This window comes from Sphaerodactylus townsendi, linkage group LG02 (assembly GCF_021028975.2).
Source record: "Sphaerodactylus townsendi isolate TG3544 linkage group LG02, MPM_Stown_v2.3, whole genome shotgun sequence".
NCBI lineage: Eukaryota > Metazoa > Chordata > Lepidosauria > Squamata > Sphaerodactylidae > Sphaerodactylus > Sphaerodactylus townsendi.
The window spans coordinates 134505733-134529107 of record NC_059426.1 but is presented as its reverse complement, the minus strand read 5'-3'; the positions used below and the strand labels follow the sequence as shown (position 1 = coordinate 134529107).

At 48.6% G+C, this 23375-nt stretch overlaps 1 long non-coding RNA gene across 3 annotated transcripts in view; it reads left to right on the top strand.

Moving 5' to 3' along the window:
- The first annotated feature begins 3051 nt into the window (after nucleotides 1–3051).
- The window catches only part of LOC125425761, a 60479-nt gene continuing 40155 nt past the window's right edge, over nucleotides 3052–23375 (top strand). For 2 of the 3 annotated variants that reach the window (XR_007243442.1, XR_007243443.1), the window contains exon 1: nucleotides 3052–3758. This is a non-coding gene — a long non-coding RNA (uncharacterized LOC125425761). Of the gene's footprint in view, nucleotides 3759–18255; nucleotides 18377–23375 lie in introns of those variants that run through there. The other variant, XR_007243444.1, reaches the window with a different exon arrangement.

Sequence of the window (23375 nt, the reverse complement as noted above, 5' to 3'; positions counted from 1 at the left end):
CACGCTGTCCGCATAGCTGAGATTGTGTTGCACGATTCTGAGATGTGAGAGAAATAACGGGGAAACAATCAGTACAGGTCGCTTGAAATTGGGGGGGGGGGGGAAGAGTAGTTGCGCCAAAGAAAAATCTCAGTTCAAACTTTAACGTGACGTTTGAGAGCCAGTGATAAATGAGCGGGAGGGGGAGGGAACAGGAAGAACAATTGCAGGAGGAGGCTGCCATGAAATCTGTGGATTGGCTTAACCTCGAATGACCTTACTTGGATGGGATTTACTTATGTTATTTTGCAACAGGTCCCTCGGGGGTGGGTGAGCCGGAAAGGAAACATTTCCCCCTCCACAAGAAACCTTGGATGAGAAGGTGTTCCCCCCCCCAAAAAAAATGTTCTGAGAAAAGTATTGGAGCAATAAAGATGATCCCCCCCCCAACAGAAGTGCAGGAATTCTGCAAGCAGTTGTTGGACTATGTGTAAACGAGGAAAAACATCATTAAGAACAATAGAGACAATTGTATCAACATCCATCATAACATGCATCACTACAGTAGGTTGCTTAGGGGGTCCACTGGTTTTCTGATTCGTTTTCTCCTTGCTTTTTTTTTTTCCTTTGGGGAAATCGGATTCTGGAGAAAGGACCGGGTAGGTAAACGTTTACTGATGTGGAGCAACTATCCTATATGTACTCTGATATGCAGGAAGGAAAGTGTTGATTAACACAGAAGGGGGAAAAAGCGAAATTAGCTGATTGCCTGCTCATAAGTGCAAGCTGTCATTGAACTGCTTTTAAAATAGACACAGCTGGGTGTTTGTGTTGCAAAAATTCTTGTGTTTTTGCTAATACTGAAATAAGCATGATTTTGTATACCAAACATTTTCGGATCATTAAAATTTGTAATCTGCGCTGGTTGTGAAACACAAAGAGGAGCAACGGATTCCTTTGGCTGTCGAATTTGCTGATATGATATTAGCTCAATCAGGTCTTGACAATCGGGGCCATTGTGCCTTATCACATCTCTTTGAGCCTTTTAATACACAAAGTGCCCAACGTGGGTATTGTTTGTTAACATGGAGTTCTGCCGCCTCGCCCCATCCCCCCCCCCCCATCTCTGCTTCCCAACCGAATCGAAGGAGAAAGACTGTTAATTGTAACACTGACTTCGCCTGTTGAAATGTTAACGTTCAGATGCGTTGCTTAGGTCAGAACTGCCTTTGCGTTGTCTTGTTGGGATCCACCATGGAAACAAAGCGTGGGACACACACACACTCTCTTAGAACAAATGCAAAAAACAAATGCAAGGACAGATCTCATCCCCAAACGTTTCCTTGATCTGCGCTGGGGAAACCATCTTTAGTCCACATCATAGATGTTAAATATAAGAAGGTGTCAGACTTCTACACACACACACACCCCTCTGATCAGAAAAGGTTTCTTGAACAAAGGCTATTCTCAGTCCAGTTAAACCCAAGACTCGAAACAGGATGAGCTCTGCCCCTTGGAATAAAACTGGCGGGACGAAATTGGATTGGGGAGGGGCGCTTTGTACTGTGCAAATATCCAGTCTGGGCGTAACATAGAAAAGGACTGGAGGACCCTTCTATGGAAAAGAAATCCCATTCGCCTCAATGGAAAGGTTCCCTTCCTACTCATTCACTCTGAGGTTGCGATTTCATGCAGGCGCGACCCGTGTCTTTTACGCCAAAGCTTACTTCATAATCATTTTTAAAAACAAGCCTGCACACACAAACAAATGGGAAAGTCTTGCGTCACTTGCGGAGTGTTTATAAACCGACTACCTATCATTCCCTCGCTCCTGAGTCACCGTCACGCATATGGATTAGACGACAACCCCCACCCCCCACCCCAACACAGTTAAATATATCTGAATCGATCTGGTAGAGAACTTTACTTGTCTGTGGTTCATGCTGTAGGTTGCATGGTAGCAAATCACCATCCTTTGGAACGGCCCAGCCAAAGTTAGGCGCCTGTCCCGTGGATTTGGACTCTAAGCACCTGCTCAGATCTTTTCCAAAGTCGCTGAACTTTTGCTGGGGCTGTTGTCCGTTGTCCTTGAACTATTTCCAAAGGCCTCATCATCAGTCAGCGAAGTCACGGCGCCATGTGCGGCCATTGTTTTACCCGGTCCTTAAGTGGGACTTTTTGGTTGTTCCAGAGTCCAGAGATTTGGGTCCAAAGTACTTGGGGCATTCAGGATATTTTGCTACAAAAAAGTCCTTTGGAGGACAAAAGGGGTTGCGACAGAATGGCTGGCGCCATGTCGCTTGTTTGAGATTGTCTAGAAACAGAGAAGTTTCCCGAAAGCTTGAGGCAGAATACAGGGACTTGTTCTGAGCCAAAAGTGGGGGATCCTGGCAGGGAGAGGACCACTTTTCAACCATTTGGAGGCCCAGATCTCTCAGCCATGGGTTTGTGGCGCTTGTTCAGTGGATAGGACAACTTCGGTGGGAGAGTTGGGGGGTGGGGGAAGGAGTGAAACTCCTCAGTTGCCTGCTGCAGAGACAAAGGGAAGGCAGCCATAGGGTCGTGGATTGGAGTCCCCACACACCTTTGCCTTTGAGAGCGGCTAAAGCCTTTCCCGATTGTTCTCACATTGTCTTACAAAGAGAAGATACAATCGGGCCAAAAAATCGTCCTCTCCTTAACTTGACTGAACTCAGGGACATGGAGAGGGCGTTCGTGCTGCAATCTGTACGCAAACGTCTTTGTTCTGAGGCCTACAAGGGTGGTGGGGATGTTGTCTTCCGAGGGACTTAAAGGGCCAGCCCAGCCGAAGGAGGGCTTCTTCAGCCAAGGCTTCTGCACTTGGAGGGCCCCCGGCAAGATGCTTGAGAATCACAGGGAATGCAGCCCGCTCTTGCGATCTCTCACGGCGGGGACACGCACTTCTCTCCTCCCCGGCTTTCTTTCCTTCTTAGGGAGAAAGTGCAGCGGGGAAACGCTGGCAGTTTGGGCCATAGAGAGTGACTTGGGTTGCAGAAGGAAGGAAGGAAGGAAGGAAGGAAGGAAGGAAGGAAGGAAGGAAGGAAGGAAGGAAGGAAGGAAGGGTCTGAAACAGACAGGCAGGCCCTCATATGGATAGGAAAACGACCTCCCAATCTACCCCCTTTCCCGTCTCCATCTCGACTGTCCAAGAGGTCTCTTGTTTCTCCAGCCCATTCTGGGGCCTTTCTTGTCAGCTGGCAAAGGAGCTGCCATTCAGCGACGAGAAGTGTCTCTCCTCCGCTCGCTGTATCTTTCTTCTGGGGGTTTTGGTTACAGGTTCTACGATTAGGCTTGCAAGAACAGTAGTGAACTAAACTTCCCAGTAAGAGGTCTTCACACCAGGGAAGTGTTACTTTGCCGCCGCAGCCCTGCCTCGTCACTCATTAGGAAGCCGCAGGTTGTCAGCGGCTTCTCCCTCTTTGGCGCGCACACACGGGTGCGCGCCTTCACACGCGCAAGCCCCGGCACGGCAACTAAATTAAGAAGCAGATGATTAAGAGACAAGCGTCTACGGGGCCTGTCATTTCAGCATCCTTCCATCATAACATTGTGGCACCGGGAAATTTGCTTGAAACCCTTGGAAAGAACAAATCGATGTGAGCTTCGACTGAGAGAGAGAGGGAGAGAATATCTGGGGAGTGCTCGCTGCGGATTGCCTTGTGCAGAGGAGGGACACCAGACGCTGGCCAGCAGCACCCAGGGACCGCCAGAGACTTCTTGGAAACTCTTCTCGGTTTCTCTCGGCTCTCTTCATCCAGGTACGTGGGCACTGGGCAGGGGGAGGGGGGCGGGAAAGAAAAGACTCGCCTTCATATATTCCAAATGGATGGTGGGACTCCATCAAGCAGAATTCTCTCCAGCAGGCTTCGGGGGACTCCCCCTTATGCCAGAGCTGTCTGGAACACGAAGTTCCCACCGGATGACTAATGCTTATTGGCATGGCGAAGGAGAGGAGGAGGAGGAGGCACGTGTGGTGTCCAAGATCTAGCAAAGCGGCCCTCTTTCGGTGCAAATGTTTGAAAGAGCCAAGCCACACTCATGCCTCCTTCCCATTTTATTTTGGCCGCTAGTTTTATTGGCCGCTCCCCACCCGCCCCCTCCAGCTCTTACAGGGTTAAGTGCTGCGGCACAGTTTGCCGCGGAGATGCATTACGCCAGCCAGGTGACGATGGAGGTCTTTGAGCAAATAAGGGCGTCAGCCAAAGAACGGCCAGCCGAGGAAGGGAACCGAGAGGCGGTGGTGTCCTCTGCAGCCCCCACTCGGACTCCAGGTCCTCAGGTTCCCTTGATTTCCAATGAGCTCCTGCACTTCGGAAGGAGAGGCGTCGAGCAGGGCAGTTGGAGAGGGGAAATGAGAAAGCGGGGGGGGGGCATCGGGTTGGCTCTTTCAAAGGCATAGAAGCCTTGAGAGCTTGCAGCTTACACATAACTCTCTAAGAAGCAGGAGAGAGAGAGAGAGAGAGAGAGAGAGAGAGAGAGAGAGAGAAGAAAGGAAGAGGCGCTGTGAAAGCGAATGTGCCACACCGCCCGGTGGACGGACCACACATCCCGTCGGGTTCACACAATGCGCTCTTATCAGGAGAGTGAAAGTCGCTCCTGAAGGGAGTGGGGGATGGACCGAGTTCGGCTAAGGAAGGGAAGCGTGTTGGGGGGGGGGGGCGCAGGAATGTTCTGCGTGAAAAGAGGTGGGGGAAATGAAGGGGAGAAGCCGAGGACTTTCCCCCCAGAAGACGTTCTCCGAGGGCACGGCGGAAACCCTGTGTCATTGTCCCCATTTCTGGCATCCAAAAGTGGCCCCCGCGGTGCAAGGCTAGAAGTAGAAATCCCAGCAGGGAAAACGCGAGCATGGTTCGCACGTCCGGCCTTTGCAAGAAAAGACGCGCTCTGATCAATTTAAGCAAGGGGCGAGACGGAGAATTCGCCCCCACACATATGCTGGGAAGTACTCGTGTGCATATAGTGATGTCTCGTTTTAACAAGAGGCGAGCGTTGTTTCCATTTTTGCCCCTGGACCTTACAAATGCGTATGTATGACATGTGATGGTCATGACTGCTCAGGGAAGTTTCCTGTCATGGAATGTCTTGCCCTACGAGAGGTGCCAGGATCAAATTGCACAGCTGCCATTTTCATCCTATTATGTGGCAGCAAATTGCCCAAAAAATAAAAACAAAACAAAATGTAGACCGTGTACACAAAATGTCCGTGTATATTGCAAAGGGGATCCCCCTCCCTTCATACCTGTAGGTCCTTTGAGCAAACAGCGCTAAAGGTTTGCAGGTAGTCTGTGTCCTCAAAAAGCACCTCCATATATTTCATATCTGTAAAATGAGTACCTAGCTTGCTGGGGGTTAAGTGTAGACGGCTGAGGAAGCCTGTGGCAAACTACCCCATAAACAGAGTCTGCCTCATAAACGTGGGGGTGTGACGTCATCCCACGGGTCAGAAATGACCCGGTGCTTGCAAGGGGGACTACCTTTCCTGGTGTATTTCCTACAAACGCTGGGCAAGGGAAGGGCACCTGCCCTTCTCTTGGAGCAGGCCTCGCTAACGTCAAGTTCTTGTCAATAGCTGTAAATCAGAACATTTGAAAACAGCCTCCCAATCGCACTTAATCGGTTTAGCTGTCACAAGACAGTCATTAAAGGAGCGCGGAGGCTCCTAGTTGGAAGGGAGAGAAGAGTTTGCATTGAAACCTGTGGAGCGCCGAACAGCCGGACGCTAATAGTCGAAAACTAACTAAGAACAGCCACCGCACTAGGAAGAGGAGAACCACTCCCGAGGAAGCCTCGAGAGATGCTGAATCGCGACTTCTTTACATGTTTGCATCTCTATGCCAATAAAGGCTTGCTGAAAAGACATGTTTGCATATTTGGGGAATGGGGGTTTTCAGGCGCCTAACGGGAAGGATCCAGGAGCCCCGCTTGCCGCTCCATCCTTCCTGAGAGCCCAAACAGGCATCTGTGGACCAGTGGCTGCCTGCAGCCCTGGGAGGGTGTGTGTGTGTGTGTGTGGAATGGGGGAAACCCCTCGGCTCCAGCCCTGACACTGCTGCTGGTGGAGGAGCGTTCCCCTGCTTCTCTGGCCAGATTTCGAGACATGCCGTGGGCGAAGTCGTGCGGGCAGGAAGAATTGGGGGGGGGGGGAGGGTGGCAGCCCCACCCCCAGGAGGACAGGAGGTGGGGATTCCTGGATAATAGCCAGCTTCCCCAAACGAAGGCAACACAGCCAGCCCAGAAGTCCCTTGACTAGCCATGTTGAAGGTGCCTGCCACTGCATGGTCTTTTTTGGAGAGGAAAGGTGCCCAAGACCCTTGGGGGAGGAGAACGGAGGAAGTCTCGGATGGCGACCGGTGGTAACTGCCGGACATTATCAGAAGGGCCTTGGCTTTTCCTTCGCACATCTCGCTGGCCTCCGGGGGGTGGGGGGGTGGGAGAGCTGTGATACGTTGTCAGTTCTATGTAAAACCATTAGGCCATTCAGGTAGGATTATCTTCTTCATTCTCCCATGCAGGACTCTCACCAGGCCTATTTCGTGGTTTGCTTTGCTTTAGAGCCATGCTATGGCAGGGATGCAGGAACTCCTGTGAAAAAAAAAACCTCTGCCCGGCCAAAAGATCCGCTGGGGTGGCTTCCCATTGTTTGCAGAGAGCCCCCCCCCCCTCTCTGTTTCTATCCACTAAGTCTAATAAAGGGACGGAGGCCCTTCCGGGCAACCAGGGTCGGAGAGACAGAGGAGAATCCGCGCCGGAAGATCCCGAATTCTCAGGAGCCCTTTGTGTATTTTCGATGTCTCTGGCATGCCCATTAGAATCACAGTTTCTCTCATAACACATGCACACAGTGGAAAAACATTCTAGAGTGTTATTTTCCAAATCGCTGTGCAAACAGCAAATCTGCTATTAAATTATTTTGTAACCCGGGAAACTCAAGCAAACAAACGGATCCTCTGAGGCCGAGATAGATCTACATATAGATCTACACCAACTAACTATATAGACAGGGTGAGATGACAGTAGGTAGACAGAGAGTGACGCAGAGAAACGGCGACCGGTATGACCCAGGCATCGCCCCCTCATGGGAACGTACCGCCATTCCTCACCTGGTCCTAAACCCGGATCTCGAAACCTCACTGTTCGTGGCAATGAATTCACACTAACACGTTATGATTCAGCCAAAGTTGAACACTTTGCTTCAGTTCAGCAGAACTCAATAGGAGAAATTTCAACATGTGCGGAGACCAGTGGGATGTAACCCCCCCCCCCCTTCTTTAGCCAGCTCATTGCGTCCGGGGCTTTTAGAATTGGGGCCCTAGCCACCAATGGTCATACTTTTTGAGATATTATAAAGAGAGGGAGAGTGATATCTAGGTGTCAGATTACAACCCATTGTCACGGCTGCCCCCAGCCTCACTATAGCTCCTAATAAACAACACTCCCTTCCCAAACTAGTTTACTCGGGAGTAATATTTGGGAATTGTTTGCAAATGCGGTGTTTCGAATTGCGCCTCAGCAAGAAGTCGCCACTACCCAAGATTCTGCTTTGCTAACCTTAGGTTGAGCAATGTACCTTCACTGAAACGGTTTAGGATTTAGATCTTTAGATGCCAGGATTCGCCAGGGGAAAGCCGCGCAAGAGCTCTTGCTGCTCGATTCACCCGGCATTCTTACCACCTCTTGTTAAAACTTTCCTTACATACCCCGATTTATGGCTAGCTGCATCCTCTGAGAGTTAAAACCCTTTGTCTCACTCTGCAGCAACAGGGGAGTCGTGAGCTCGTGCTGCGGTAGCTCCCCTCTCACAGCCTGATAGAATTTTAGCACTCGATAACACGTGCTTTCAAATGGGGGTCATAATGTAGAAGCTTTAAAGAAGGATTCGAGAAACGAAAAGGAAATCGGGTCTACAAACGGTTCAACTAACGGTTCAACTAACTTATATGATTCAACTAACGGTTGAATCGTATAAGCTAAATGGAACCTCCATGGGCAGAGGCAGTTTAGCTCTGAATATCTGATTTTGAACAACAGCGGCAGGTCTTTCCTTTGTTCCTGCCACCCTACTTTGAACAGGCCACTGGACGGAATGCTGGTTTGGCTGGTTCAACAAAGGCAGTGCTTCCCTTTTCCTTAAACTCCTAGGAAAATGTAGGTTTACAAAACCTTCGAAAATGTGGGGGCGGGGGGGAGGGAGAAGATGACACTTGTTTCCTTCCACGAGAGTATAAATTTCTGAAATCGATCCGAATCTGCAAAACGGTTGAACTTGGAGCCGGAGAAAACTGCCAGCCTGCCGGCTAATTCAATCTATGGGGCTTGTGGGGGTAAGATCTCGCCAAAGCTGTCAATTCCGCAGCGATGAATGGATCTCTGCGGATCTTGGCCCCACAGCAAGCCGCTGAAATTGACCCCCAGGGGACGAAGAGGCATCTGGCCCATGGGCGGTGTTTGCTTATCGGGACTCTGCCTGCACCTCCAGACAGTTAAGCCGCTGTCGGTTGTGCCTGCGTAATCGAGCCCAAAAAGAACATGGGAACAGTATGTAGATAATTAGTCTAATTGCTTAGAGGAACGTAATTGGCGTTGTATTTTCCTGTAGTAGTGTGTGTATACCTGGTCTCCCTGGGTAAATATATATTTTTAAAAAGCCCTCGACTGCCTGTCTCGACATGTTCTCCTGTTTTGAAGGATGAGAGGAACAACAAGACTATTACAATAGTCGCCCCCATCTGATTAGCATGCAAGATTTTCTGTTTGCACCTTATACATTTATATATATAAATAAATGGCTCCTGCACTTTTCTCTCGGATTGCAAAAATTTAGACTGGAAAGAGGTGGGTTTTTTTTTAATGTCTTTCCCCTCCTTCGCCAGTTGCCAAAAGGGCTGGATTCTATTTATAAATGTTAGGGAAGTGTACATTACTCGCAACCCAACAAAACAGGAACGGAGTGGCAATTTCCCAGCGAATAGGATTCGAAAATATAGATTTTTTTTAAAAAAAAGCTGCAAAGGATAATTCAATCAAATTACAGAAAATTGCTCGAAAATCCAGAGCAGGAGCGATCCATTATGTCTGTTTTATTAGTGACAAGTACAATTACTCTAAACTAAAGAACACTGGTGAATATATAATTGGCCGTAATCATGTTAGTGTTTGAATAAAAATGACGGGAACATTTAACACTTTGACAACAAAAATGTTCAGGAGGAAGCGTGGGGTGGGGGAAAAACTTATTTATTCCGACAGTTTTTTATTTGCAACCACGTGAGGGAAAAACAGACTTTTGCTTGGGGAACCATCGATGATATCCCTCCCAGCCCTCCGCCCTGCTCTGCAGCTAAACGCATCTGGGTGGGCGACTGAGGTTGGCTGCCCCTTTGCCTGTTCCTTCCCTCTAAGGCGGTACCTGAAGGATGCCACCTACCGGGGAACCCTCTCCCCAAAGCTGCTGATCGATCCCTGCGAGCAGGCGTTCTTGCAACTGGGGTCCCGAACTACCATGATCGCTCTATTTGCTTGGGAGTTGCTCGGGTTTGTGAATACTCGACGTGACCTGCGGGCCTGCTTGTGCTGAGCCACCAATCGGCGAAGTTGCACAACAGAGGAACGCAGCAAAGGCTGCGGAGAAGAAACACGCCCGCCCGCAGGTAGATCTTCTAGGAGGGCGCCAAAAACCGGCCAACCCGGGGGTCTTAAATCGGCGCTTTCAAGCAACTCGCAACATTCTGACGGGACGTCCCGTGTTAAAGACAGACGGAAGTAGGAAAGGGAAGTTTAAAAGTTCAAATGGGAAATCGCCCATCCCATCTTGTCGCTCACCAGCCCACACCTGAGTTTTGGTGTGTTGGCCCCTGGGTTTCTAGACCCTCAAGCTTCCCCTCACCGGAGTCTGACAGCTTTCAGTTTCGTGAGAATGCCAGCGAACCTATGGCACAGAGTTCCCGCAGAACTACCGCTCCCAGGGTTCATTGCTTTGGAGTTCTGGGAATGAAATAGACTAATTGAAGTGTGTGAAGAGTTGCACAGTTCCAGCGCGCAAGTAGCGACATTGGCGGGGCTCGGGATCATATCAGTTTTCACAGCAATACGAATAAGCAGTAGCTGCGCTAGTTTAGAGACGTGAATCCGGTTCACATGCTCAGTTCGTTAGGTCATTTGGCTTGCACATTTGGTTGGGCTCTGCTTCGATTCCATTTCCTAGCGAGGAAAGGGCTGGGAGAGACATTTTAACCGTATCGGGAAAACGTGAAAATTAAGTTGAACAAAGACTTTGGAATTTTGAAGAAAGGAGCAGCAGCACCTGCAGAAATAATGGGAAAGGATGAGGTAGTGATCCACCAGATCCAGTTGGTTTAAAGTTTCAGCCTGATTCATCTGACACGAACACGATTCCGTAATACTTTATTTTTATTTTTATCTCTAAAATCCTTTTATCTAATCATGTATTCGCAACTCTCAGGTCCCGGAAGTTGAAATAATAATATAATTTAAAAAAACCCTCTCTCTTAAGGACTTGACTTTGCTTCTACATTCGTGAGCAGGAAGATCTGCGCGGGTCGGTCCCCCTGAAGTCAACTTTAAAAGCGCCCTTGCTTTTAATGTCGCGGTATTACCGCCGTTGCCTTTCGGGTGTTCAGTTAGAGATCTTTGAATCTCATTTTTGCAAACACGCTGCGGAAAGAGAAGCAAAATTCTGCATCTATTCAGAAGACACCCAAGTTTCAAGACTTGGTCCCAGCTACCTTTTGCCGAAGATAGAGGCAGTGATATGTGCGTGTGTATACACACTGATGGGAAATCTTATTTTGAACATTTAAAAACCACAGGTCCTGCTTTAAAATCCGCCCGTCTTCTGACTTCCCTGCGTCACTGCACCCCCCCCCCCAAACCCCACACGCAGCCTGCCGTTCTGATTCCCCCTACCCCGGGGTGATTAGCTAAGCCTGTGGCTCTCATATGAACAGGTCTATAATTTCTTGCCGGCATTTTATTAAACCGCAGATGTTAGCCCTTTTCTACGTGTTTGGGCTGCTAATGCCCGACCACTTACTTCCTCATCATACGTACGTTCCTCATTCCTGCAGTTCTTTTCTTCAGGGCTGCCTGCGCGGCTGCTCGCCTTTGCTTCCAAGACACACGAAACAACGTCAGGGGGTAAGGGGGGGGGGAGGCAAGGGTTGGGAGTAAGAAGCCGGGTTGGGGGAACCTTCGGATGAGAGGAGGCAGCTCTGGTTCCCTCTCTGGCCACTTGATTTCTGAGGGGCCCCTAACCCAGTTCCAATAAGCAGGTTTGAGTCCTCCCCCTGCCCCCGCTTTACAGAGTTGGGTAAGAATGGAGGAGCTTCTTTCTCTTACAGCATCTTCGTCACCTTTTTAAGTCTGGGCGATATCTCCAGTATGTTGATTTCCTTGCCTCACCCAGCCTCAAGAATCACGGGGTTTCTTGCTTTCCCCTCCCATAGGATCGGGGCCTCGGACTTCCTCTTAGGTTAACTGTGATGCAAGTTTCTTTGTATTGGTTCATTTGTCCCCACAACAAAACGACCAATTTTGTTAGAATCTCGGGGCAATTTGGCCTGTTTTTACAAGAGCTTGATTAGGATACCAAATCAAATAAAAACAGAGGGGAAAAGCAAAGAACCATGTTATAAAACACTCCCTCCCAAGAGTTTCATTGAAGAGAATGAATAGCCTATCTATTGCAAATCGGATGTTTGTTTTCTGTAAAGGCTTGAAGAAAAACTTTTCTTGCAAAGGGGATTGGAGCGTAGGTTAAGCTGGGCTCATTTGAATTGCATCAGCGACATCTAGTGGCAAAACAGTGTACCATCAGCTTCGTGATTCTACTGTTGGTACACAGAAAAGAAAATGGAATGCCTTCCTTCCCTCCCTCCTTCCTTCTACATCTCTGAATTTGAGGAGAGTTCCAAATACTTATTTTATATGCTAAGGACGTTTAACATAATAAAAAAGAAATTTGTCACTAAATGCCACACAACCTCTCATTCATTGGCCCCTTCCACACATCCAGAATAATGTACTTTCAATGCACTTTCAATGCACTTTGAAGCTGGATTTTACTGTGCGGAATAGCAAAATCCACTTTCAAACAATTGCAAAAGTGAATTGAATGTGGATTATTTTGCATGTGCGGAAGGGGGGCCACAATCCAGAATCTGCCTGCTCCGGAGAGGCCCTGCCAACGTTAGGCTGAGTCAGCATGCATGCATTGCTACTAGATCAGGTGCATCCCATTCACACTTGAAAAATCCCAGGAATATGTGCCCTGTGATCCTCCCATCCCATCCTTTCCCAGCACTCTTGGAAGTCCCACACCTTCAGGAGAGAATCAACAGGAGTCTTGTGGCACTGGACAGAGTCCTGCCCTGTGATTCCCAGTCTAAGCTTGGATGGAGCAGAGCCCCCCTGAAAAGAAACGTGGTTAGCGTTGATAGGGGCCACTGAAGTCCTGTTTATTTTTCCTACGACAAACCAACGCTGCTACCCGTCAGGGTATCTTTCGCAGAGGCCACGCTCTTGCCCCGCAGTGGTTCACAGGCATATTCATCACACGAACAAGCACCGAGGCGTGTCTGGAATCCGAATATGTGGACGAACCAGCAGAGATCAGCCACCAACTTTGGGCTGTCTCCACTCTTCAACAACCCACCATCTCGCTGGTACATACGTGCAGCTAACATTGCTTGAGTTGCCACCCACCGCTTGATTTCCGGCAGCAGCTGAACGTGTGAACAGACTCGGAATGGCAATCGTTTCCGGTGATATGAATGTGGCCAGAGCTGTGCAGGCAACGTCTGGCTTCTTCCCACACGTGCAATTGGTTGCCTGATGTCACTGTCGTCCTGTGATGTCATGAAGTCACTTTAAATGACGCGGATGTGCTAGCACGTATAAAGTAACCCTGACGTATCTGCGAAGTCGGCTGGAACCAAGGGATGCCTCAGAGAGATTAGGAGGAACGGAAGCGGTTGACCCATTGCCAGCTTGACAAGGCTGTGCAGAATTGGCAGGCGGCGGTTTGGGGTTTTTACACCTGAGACAAAGTAGCGCAAGAGCGGCCCTTTTCCTAGCCAGTTTCACAGGGAAATTATTTTCCCTTTCAACACCACAACTGATGTGCGCATATATGTGCAAGAGAACAATCTTAATCTGGTCTACTCAGAATCCAACTACTGGGAAAAACGTTCGCGGGTGAACTGAAGGCTCCTTTTAGGGGAGGGTCGCCGCCAAAGGTTCAGCTCGAGCGGCTGGGGAAGCGGCGACTTGGAGCCCGCAGAAAGGCTCGTGAGTTTTTAAGGATTTAAGTGTAACGATCTTTTCTTGACCTTTGTTTTGCTGGGCTTTGCTCACCGTCCCAAGCCTTCCGTGTAAAGGAAACAATTGGAATATGGGGAGAGCACCCCTTCCTAACAACAGATTTAAAAAAGGATGGGGCGATTTCGGAGAGGCACCACGGCATGGAAGAACCTGCCGAATGGGCCAGCGACGGACCTATCCGCAGAAGACCCGAAGAGGACTGCGGCTGTCGTTTGCCGGGACAGAAGCAACCGCAGTCCTCCCTTGACATCGAGAAGCTAACGCCTCAGTTCAGCCTTATGGCGCCAGGGGAGGCCAAGTGCTCTTTGCATTTCATTCCATCAAGAGACAGGTCTCTGCCCGAAGGAGCCTACAGCTGCACCGTATACGCCGTTCAGAAGGAATAAACGGAGAGAGGCAGGGCTAGCCATAAATGACGGCCTGGAAAAATCTTGTGGGACATCCCACGGACCAGCTGTGCTGCTGAGGAGGAGCCGAAGTGAAAAAAACAGAGGCTCATTCCGTACATGCAGAATAATGCACTTTCAAACTGCTTTCAGCGCTCTTTGAAGCTGTGCGGAATGGCAAAATCCACTTGCAAACAGTTGTGAAAGTGGTTTGAAAACGCATTATTTTGTGTGTGCGGAAGGGGCCAGAGAAAAAAGACAGATCCCGGCACCTGAAGGAAGGAGGGAGCTCGCCCTTTCCGCACATGCAGAATAATGCACTTTCAAACCACTTTCACAATTGTTTGAATGTGGATTTTATTATTCAACTCAGTAAAATCCAACTGCAAAGTGGATTGAAAGTGGATTGAAAGTGAATTATTCTGCATGTGCGGAAGGTGCCAAGGAAACACCACTGCCCCTATTCCTCTCTTTCACTCACATATCTGCTTTGGGTCCTTTGAAGTTTTATGCTGGGGCCCTTGCATATTATGCATGGGTGTGGAAGTTGGAGGCTGAAGCAAGTTGGCAAGAAGAAAGCGGATTCCTTGGAAATGTGCTGTTTGAGAAGAGTTTTAGGGGTACCATGGCTTGCCAAAAAGAGGAAGAAATAGGTTCTAGCTCTAATCAAGCCTGAACTCTCCCTAGAAGCTAAAACTATGGTACTTTGGTCACTTTACAGAAGACACTAGAAAAGACAATAATGCTAGGAAAAGCAGAGGGCAGTAGTAAAAGAGGAGAACCACCACCAGATGGATTGACTCTATAAAGGAAGCTATGCCCCTCAGTTTGCAAGACCTGAGCAAGGCTGTTTGGGATAGAATGTTTTGGAGGAAATTCATTCTTGGGCCCCTTCCGCACAAGCAGAATAATGCACTTTCAATCCATTTTCACAATTGTTTGCAAGTGGATGTTGCTATTCTGCACAGCTGCAAAGTGGATTGAAAGTGGATTGAAAGTGTATTGTTCTGCATGTGCGGAAGGGGCCATAGCCTCACAATGACTGGGTAGCAACTTGACAGTGCACACGCATGCACGCACACATGCACACACACACGGTATTTGAAAAGGCTGTGTATGAAGGGTTTTAATCAGTAAAATGCATGGCAGAAATGACAACAGCCTACGGTACAAATTTGCCATGGAAAGGCACAATTGCAGAACTGTACGTTGGCTACGCAAAGGGAAATGTGGCAATGAAGGCACCAATCCTTTCTGGTTAATAATTCATAATTATTAACTTCATAATTAAAACGAACGGTGAATTGGTTTGCTTTTCTCCCCCACCCTCACAACCGGAATAGATCTGAGAGCCACTTTGAGGAATTTACCCCAGTGCAAGTCTCGATGGCAGGGTCGAAAGGAAGCGAGAATAAATCTGAGGGGCGTCTCTCCCCCAGCCCCTTCTGCTCCTGGCCTGGAAAGAACCAGAAGAAATGAGCAAACCTAATATCAGGTTGGATTTTCTAGCTCCTAGAAAATGGTTCCCCGAACTCCAGGTGCTACAAAGAAAGGCACTCTGCACATGCTCCAGCTTTCTTTTCTTCACGCGCACACAGAGGAGAGCCATGTAAGCCCCGTGGAGAAGAAAGTTACCAGTGCCGGTTAAAATTCAAATAAAACACGTTCCTGCAAAAGCTGACAGATGTTGAACACGTCGGATCACTCAACATTCAGAGCCATTCCAGAGCAACTCCTTCCACCTCCCCTGCTCCTGATTCTTAATACTCCCCGGCAAACGGGAGTCTACGCCCCTTTGGAACAGAGCCCTCCACCCACCCGGCCCCCTCCTCCTTCCAAGAGGGCTCTCTGGGGAAACTGGCCTCAGGCACTGGTGACCAGCGCCTACCTACGCCACCTTTTAACGTACGCCCGTTGGCTGCCTGCTGTCCAGTCAGAGAGAAATGCGGCTTCACCCCATTGAAATATCTATTTTTCGGGCATGGGTGGGGGAGGAAGGGGGGAAGGGAGAGAAAGAGGGAGAAGGCCGGCCGTCTGTACCGGCGTCGGCTATAAAGTGGGCTTGTTCGAACCCCACTTCGAAGGTATTCCTAAAATCCTGGAAACAAACGACCCGGGGCTGTCCGGATTCACCACCGGTCCCAAGCCGTGGCCCCTTCCGCAGTGCAGCAGCAGCAGCTGTGCTTCAGCCTCCCCCGCACCCAATTCTGCTCCAGAGGGACCCTGCATTTGGGAGGATGCCTTCCTGCCCCCTTTTTCCTGCTGCGGCGCTCGGATGGATGAGGGGGTGGGTGGCTTGGATCGCTAAGGGCGAGTCCAACAAAACGAGGGCCCCGCCTGCCCCCCCCCCCTCGCCATTATCGGAGCTCATTGGCATGCCGTGCTCACTCGCTGTCTGTCTAGGGGGGAGAAAGGGGGGGGGGAGACCACGAACCCCAGACAAAGCCAGTGCAGCTGTATTTGAGCTGCGCCAGCGCTGGCAGACGTGCTCCCGTTAGGAGCCGGCCCAACAATGCCCGGCAGCGGGGCTGGCCGCTCAGAAAAAGAGGCGGAGGCGAAGGGGGGGGGGCATTGGCAGCGGCCCTGCCGGTGAGGGGCGCGCTGCGAAAAGTTGGGATCCGCAGCCCAGCGGTGCCCCTCACTCTCCAACTGGCCGCGCTCTCTGGATTGCCCCGTCCAACAAAGTTCTCCCCATGGCGCTTGTAGAGGTCGTCTGCCCTGGGGAGTGAGGAGAGAACTTTAGGCCTTGCAGACTTTTTCCTCTGGAGTGGGGGAGCATGTATGGGGGGGGGGCTTCCTCACGATTTAGGGGTCTAACGTTTGGCGCACTGATCACATCTCCCCGATATTCAGGCACGCATTGAGGCTCTGTATATCTCCCTTCTCCTGTTTCGCTCCCCCCCCCCCCCCACTGAGTGACAAAAAGGACCGTATTCTTTCCCCAGCCCTCTCTGCCAAACCCGGAGAATGCTGATCAGCTGCGACGGTAAGAAAATCTTCAACAGCTCTCCGTTTCCCAAGCGGACCAACCGTCCGTGCATTTGGCATTCGCGCGACTCTTCTCCCGGCCCCGGAGGTTCGAGGGGGGTGTCTGTTTCCCCCCACTCTTCCCCCTTCCTCCGTGTTTTGTAGAAGAAAAGTGGACTGAGGTCAGTTCAGCTGGTAGGTCTCAACAACAAAAGGCGTTGGGTCGCTCCCAAGACCTGCCTTTCTCGCAGCACCGGACTTTCTTTGGACGGAAGAAGTGTGAGTTGGACTGGATCAGGTCATCTTGTTCCTAATCTGCAACAAAATATGTTCACAAAGCTTGTTTACTGGAGATGAGGTCACAGGGTCCCCTCTTTCCCCTTGCTTTCAAAAAGGCTGGCAGTTGTTTGGACCACTCCAATGGCGTCCTATTGCTCGGATAAAGAATAAATAAGATCCTCGGGGCGCAGCATCAACTCTCTTAACTAGTGAAAGGGCTTTCCCAAGCGTAGATCTGTACAACAAATGAAAAACAGTCATTTTTGTCCCGGTCCGTTAAGTAAACTAGCTAAAAAGAAGTGTGTGCCAAAAAGGTTCGAATACTAAAGAACTTCTGTAGTAAAACACTGTGCTGACCGCATTTATTCAGATATGAGTTCAGGGGAGTTCACTGAACCAGCGGGGGGTAGTGGTTAAGAGCAGGTGGACTCTAATCTAGAGAACCAGGTTTGATTCCCCAATCCTCCAGGTAAACAGTGGACTCTTACCTAGCGAACTGGATTTGTTTCCCTGATCCTCCACATGCAGCCTGCTGGGTGACCTTGGGCTAGTCACAGTTCTTCAGAACTCTCTCAGCCCCACCAACCCCACAATGGGTCTGTTGCCAAGGGAGGAAGGAAAAGAGTTTGGTAAACTGTTTGTAAGCTCTTTTAAAGGTAGAGAAAAGTGAGGTTTAAACCCAAACTCATCAAATTCATTATCGCCAAGTCAGGGTATGCTAGTGCGCAACTTTATACGTCCCCCAGATACCCACTATTGACTTGTCTGTCTCACATAGAACTGATTGCATTACTTGAGCGCACGCAGGCACACCTAGACCTTGCCATGATATGGAACCAACTCCCTGTCTTTCGAATGGCTGGCGAGATCTCCAGGGCACATAGTGTCTCAGTTGAAGAGAAAATTTGGAACGATGGCACACACCCTCCAGTGCCAGGAAGACGGCCAAGAAAGGAGATCGCCGGCAAGGCTGAAAGGACTGGTTTGTCCATTCATGGACTCATATCACGCGTTAGAAGCTGTATATGTTCGAGAATCTGTAGCTCAGAGGGAGAGAGAAAGAGGGAGAGAGAGAGAATGACGTGTGTCGCCGCACAGTCGTCTTTCCCACCAGCGCCCCATCAACAGCCAATGCAAATTACAGGGTTTCTGTGCCAGGAATTTTCCCCAGCTTCCCAAATGATAACCCTCGGGAAGCAAGAAGCATTGCCCCAGCCCAGCCGAACTCAGCCAGGGTCTCGGACTCCCTCCGGATCTTTCTAGGTCCGCCTCAGAAGTCCGGCTATTCGGCTGCTGTCTGGGAAAGACTAGCAGATCCTCACCTGGCGGAGGAGGGCAATACGAGGTTCCCGTAAGGCTCAACCAGAACTCAGTTCTGCCCTGGAATCACTTTCTCCGACTCTCGGGTGCCCTGTGCGTGTTTGTGTGTGGGATCGGTGGAGGGGGAACCTTCTGCGCATGTCTTTGTATCACCCCCCAAATTCCAGGGCTGCTGAGCCAGAGAGCTCAATGCTCAACCAGTGGTGACAACCAAGTGCTGTATGGGACAGGCTTCTAATCCCCACTCTGCTATGGTGGTCTGAGGGCAGTCATTCTCTCTGACCCTACTTGGCAGGGCTGTTGTGAGCTTAAACCTAATTATATATGCCTTCGACAACTAATTATATATGGATCAGGGAGCTCCATGGAAGAGTGAGAAAGATAAATTTTTAAATGTTGCGGTCATTCATAACCATACCAATAGGTTTCCGTGCCGTTAAGGTTTTTAAGAAGTGCACGCTATGCACGGCCCAGGGTCCCACGAAAGATGCGCCCGGGACTCTTTTGTAAGCGGCTCTCCGAAGGGGGGGGGGGCTTAACTCGCCAGCCTTCCCCGTTCTGCGGGGCTTGGCCAATGCCCGCTTGGCTCCAGGCTATCAATTTTTCAATCGCTTCTCCCATCGCCTCGCTTCTCCAGCCCAAATCCCTCTGTGGACCGCACAAAAGGACCATTATGTGGCGTGTTGCATTCCAGCCCCCTCTTAGTTTCCGTTTAGGACTTTGCGTCAGCGTCGTCGTCGCTACTTCCAAAAGAGCCTGACCCGACGGGGGGGGGCGGGGGGGGGAGGAGTGGCAGGCGTTGCCTTGAATAACAAGGCGGGCGATCAATGGTTGTATCAGGAACAACATTTAGAGGCGAAGGCCGAAATAACAGTCATTTATTTAGTCAAAACACTGATTTCTACACTTGGGGGGGGGGGATTCCTTCAGAGCTGCAAACCTCTGGACCAGTCCCCCCCATTCAAGAAAGAAAGAAAGAATTCAGTGGAGGCCTTAAATACACTTTCATCCTGTCTGTTTCTTCTCTCTGAGTTTTTTTTTCCACAGGAGGGGATCCAATCTGAAATTAAAGAAAGTGTTTCCTCCTTTCCTTGGGACAGAGCTGGCCATGTCACAAAGGCAGCACCAGAGGTCTAGCAGAGGAAAAGGGCAACACACTAGTCCCACACAGGGACATAGATATAGATTTATTTATTTATTTATTTATTTATTTATTTATTTATTTATTTATTTTTTGAGTGTATATACCGCCCCATCCCCGGGGGGCTCTGGGCGGTGTACAACATAGAAGAAGGCAATATAAGCAATTAAAACACATTTCAAAAGCAAAGCTTTGTGAACCATAAAAAATTTCTAGTAATATAATAAGCGTTAGCAGTAAAAAAATAAGAGTAGATGGCGCTTGTCAGCAATCTGTTATTATAATCTCCATCCCTTCCCCTAAAGGGGAGAAACAGCATCCCAATGTTCTGATCTAAAAATTCTCCTCTCTTCCAAAAGTGGAGGGAGTATGGCGAGTCTGAGATGACAGCTGACCCCGGTATCAGGTGTCGGGGAAGGCACCATCTAATCGGCTGGGAGTCTCCCTCTCTCTCCCAAAGGCCTCAAGTGGAATTCAGCTCTGTCTTGCCCAGGCCCTTCCAAGTGGAACTCACCAAGGTCCTGCAGGGCCCGTGGATGGAAGCTGGAGGAAGAGGCCCCACCAGGCTTTGGGGCCAGAGCTGTGGAAGTTGCTCTGGCCCGTGTGGGAGGCCATGCTGAGAGGCTGCAGGGACATACATGGGGTGATAAAAGTGGGTCCCGAAGATATTTGACGGGCCGTCCCAGGCCGCGTAAGGCCTTAAAGGTCAATACCAGCACCTTGAAGGTGATCCGGAATTCCACGGGGGGGGGGGTTCAGGGGACGGGGCCATGACCCTCACCCCTGAGGCATGGCCACACCTTCCCAAGCCTCAATCCCCGCCCCCAGTGCTTATAAAAGCAGCTCTCCAGGAGGCCTGGGACAGCAGACTTCCTTGCCCTGCCCTCCCCTGCCCCCCCCCCACCAGCTGGGCTCCCAGTTGGCAGTCGGCAGCTGGCAGTCTCTTCTACCCTCTCCTCCAGGCAGAGGTGTAGCTAGGGGAAATGGAGCCCAGTGCAAAATCTGAGTTTTGTGCTGCCCCCACCCCCCCCCGCAATGGGTGGCTGCTGTGATGCTGGAATCCACCCGCAAACAGCATCACTTTCAATGGTGTTTAAACTAGACAGCCCAAATTCTCCTTTTAAATCCACCTTAAAGGGAGAATCTGGGTTCCCCAGTTAAAACAACATTGAAAGTGATGCTGTTTTGGGGTGGAGTATCCCCCACCCTGAAACAGAATCACTTTCAATGTTTAAACTGGGGAGCTCTGGTTCTGCATCTCTGTTACTTTGCACAGCCTACTTCAGGAATGGCTATTTCCTTAAGGCTCCTTTTGCAGATATCCCAGAAACATTTGACTGGGCTCTCTGGGAAACAATGCGCTGGCTTGCATGGACTGCTAAAGACATGTGATGCAGCACCTTCTGGAGCATTCTGGATCTGATCAAATCCTGGATAAGAGACCATCAAGTCCTGGGAATCCCATGTCCACCACTTTGAATTTTATGCTGGAAGAAAGACAGCATATAAATTTGAATGCACTGACAACACCACTCTGTTCTATGACACACAGCCTGTTTACAAGCATGTATAGTTTCCCTATTAACCTAGTAGCCCACAAGTTATGGTGAATGCACATATAATCCAAATATAGTGCTCAGTTTATTTTTCTTTGCACACACATTGTGAAATTCTCAGGTTACATTCAACACAGGTACTGCTGAATATGTGATTGAAACCAAACATTTGTCCAGGTGCTGGTCTCTGGTTTCATTTGTAAAGTTAATTAAGGTTAGCTCATGTATATATATGAAAGCTGCATGCGTGTTATCTGTATCATGTGAACAGGGCTACTGTGCAGTCTGATGTGGATGGAAGCTCCCATGGTTTCAGTGGGATTTCTTTCCAGTTGATAATTAGCTTAGAAGTAACACATTTCATCTAGTCATTTCAGTGAACAGAACTTACTTTCAACTAAGAGTCAGCCTAAAAGCCTCAAGGAGGAGGCTTAGGGAGTTAGATATGTTTAGACTGGAGAAGAGAAGATTTATAATTTAACCATGTTTAAGTATTTGAAGGGATGTCATGTTGAAGAGGAAGCAAGCTTGTTTTCTGCTGCTCCAGAGAAAAGGAGTAATGGATTCAAGGTGCAGGAAAAGAGATCCCACCTAACAGTAGGAAGAACTTCCTGACAGAAACGGCTGTTCTACAGTGCAATATGCTGCCCTGAAGGGTGGTGGAGTCTCCTTCATTGAAGGTCTTTAATACAGAGGCTGGATGGCCAACTGTCAGGAATGCTTTGATTGTGTATTCCTGCATGGCAAGGGGTTGGACTCAATGGCCCTTGTGGTCATTTCAACTGTGGTAATTTCAACTGTGATTCTATTATTTTAAGTTCAGTTGCTTCTTGAAGTTCAATTAAATTTTCCAGGGTATATGCTCAGTTTTGACTAACAAAAGTTCTTACCCTGGAAAATGTTGTTGGGCTGAACTTGAATTTTGATCCACTATGATGGACTAATAATGCTACATACCAAACAACCTAAAAGGCTGTTGCCTGGAAAAAGGAATATGGCAGGGAACGCCACTGAAACATTGAGCACAATCCACTCAACCAAAACAAGTCAATAGGACTTAACCATTTGCCTTGGGTTGGATCATGTCTAATATGACATTCAGCTGACTGTGTGTGTTTTAGGTTCATTGGAATGAGTCTGGCCTGTTGGAATTTAGAATTTCTTTTAAAGGTGAGCAGGTTAAAGTGGCTCTATAACAATTTTTTAATCAGAATAGCACTGAACATTATTTACTAAGTGTTTATTGATAGTGTATTGTTGTCCTGTGTGAAGACAGAGGTAGAAAGGGGAAAATGCTTCACAGGGAGCAGAGGAACATAACCTGTGTCTATGAATTATACTTCACTTCATGATCTGTCTGTCTGGTTCATTTTAATGCAACCCTTCCCCCAAGGAGCTTATGGCTGTTCACATGGTTCTCCCTTTCCCATTTTATTATCACTACAACCTTTGAGGTTGAGGAAAAATAATTTTTTGGAGGGAGGGTTGCCTCCAGGAGTGCCACCAAGAAAAATGGCGGAATCTTAAAATCACATACAATTTATGATTATGTATGGTAATTATAATAAACTTTATTTGTCTATAACCCCCCTTTTTTAGATAGCTTATTTTACATTTAGGGTCATCTTCCTTTAGGTAAATAGGGAATTTCATTGATATCCACTCTTCCCTTCACTAGGTTCGAAGTAGCATACTTGTTTCTACCAACTTCAGCTTGATCATCCCAACAACCTGGTAGAGTAGATTAGGCTGGGAATGACTGATATGATGGCTGAAATCCTTAGAATGCTTTCCTGAGAGTAAGCCCCATTGAATAAACTAGGACCTTCTTCTGAGTAGACCTGCTCAAGATTGCTCCCAAAGTCACCTTGTGTGTTCTGTAGCTGACTGAAGATTTGAACCAAGGTTTCCCCAGATACAAGTAAAAATATTATTAAAGAATCTTTGCATCCATTTAATCTTTTTAGTATAACTAATTACGTTTTTCATATTGACTATCTGAAAAAAATATGATAATTTCATCCATGGATTTGACACAAATAATTAAAGCACAGCACACACAGAGCATGCTCAAAGAAGACCTCCAGATCAATCTGATTTTTTTTTAGGTTTCCAAAATCATCTTTCAATTTAAGCTATCTGTTCTAGCCAGTCAGGCTCAAATTTTAAGCTAAGTGATTATCTTATAGCTCTAGACACCACAAATAATTGTTTATGCTTATTTATCTTAAAATGTATTGACTCATTCTTACTATATTTAATCATAACTAAGAATATAAAAATAGTGATTACAATTTTCTCAATCAATACACGCCAACCTTCAACTGTATCTTCACACTTGTATTTAGTTAGACATTCTGCAGCCAAGAAATCAGAAGAAGAGTGGGA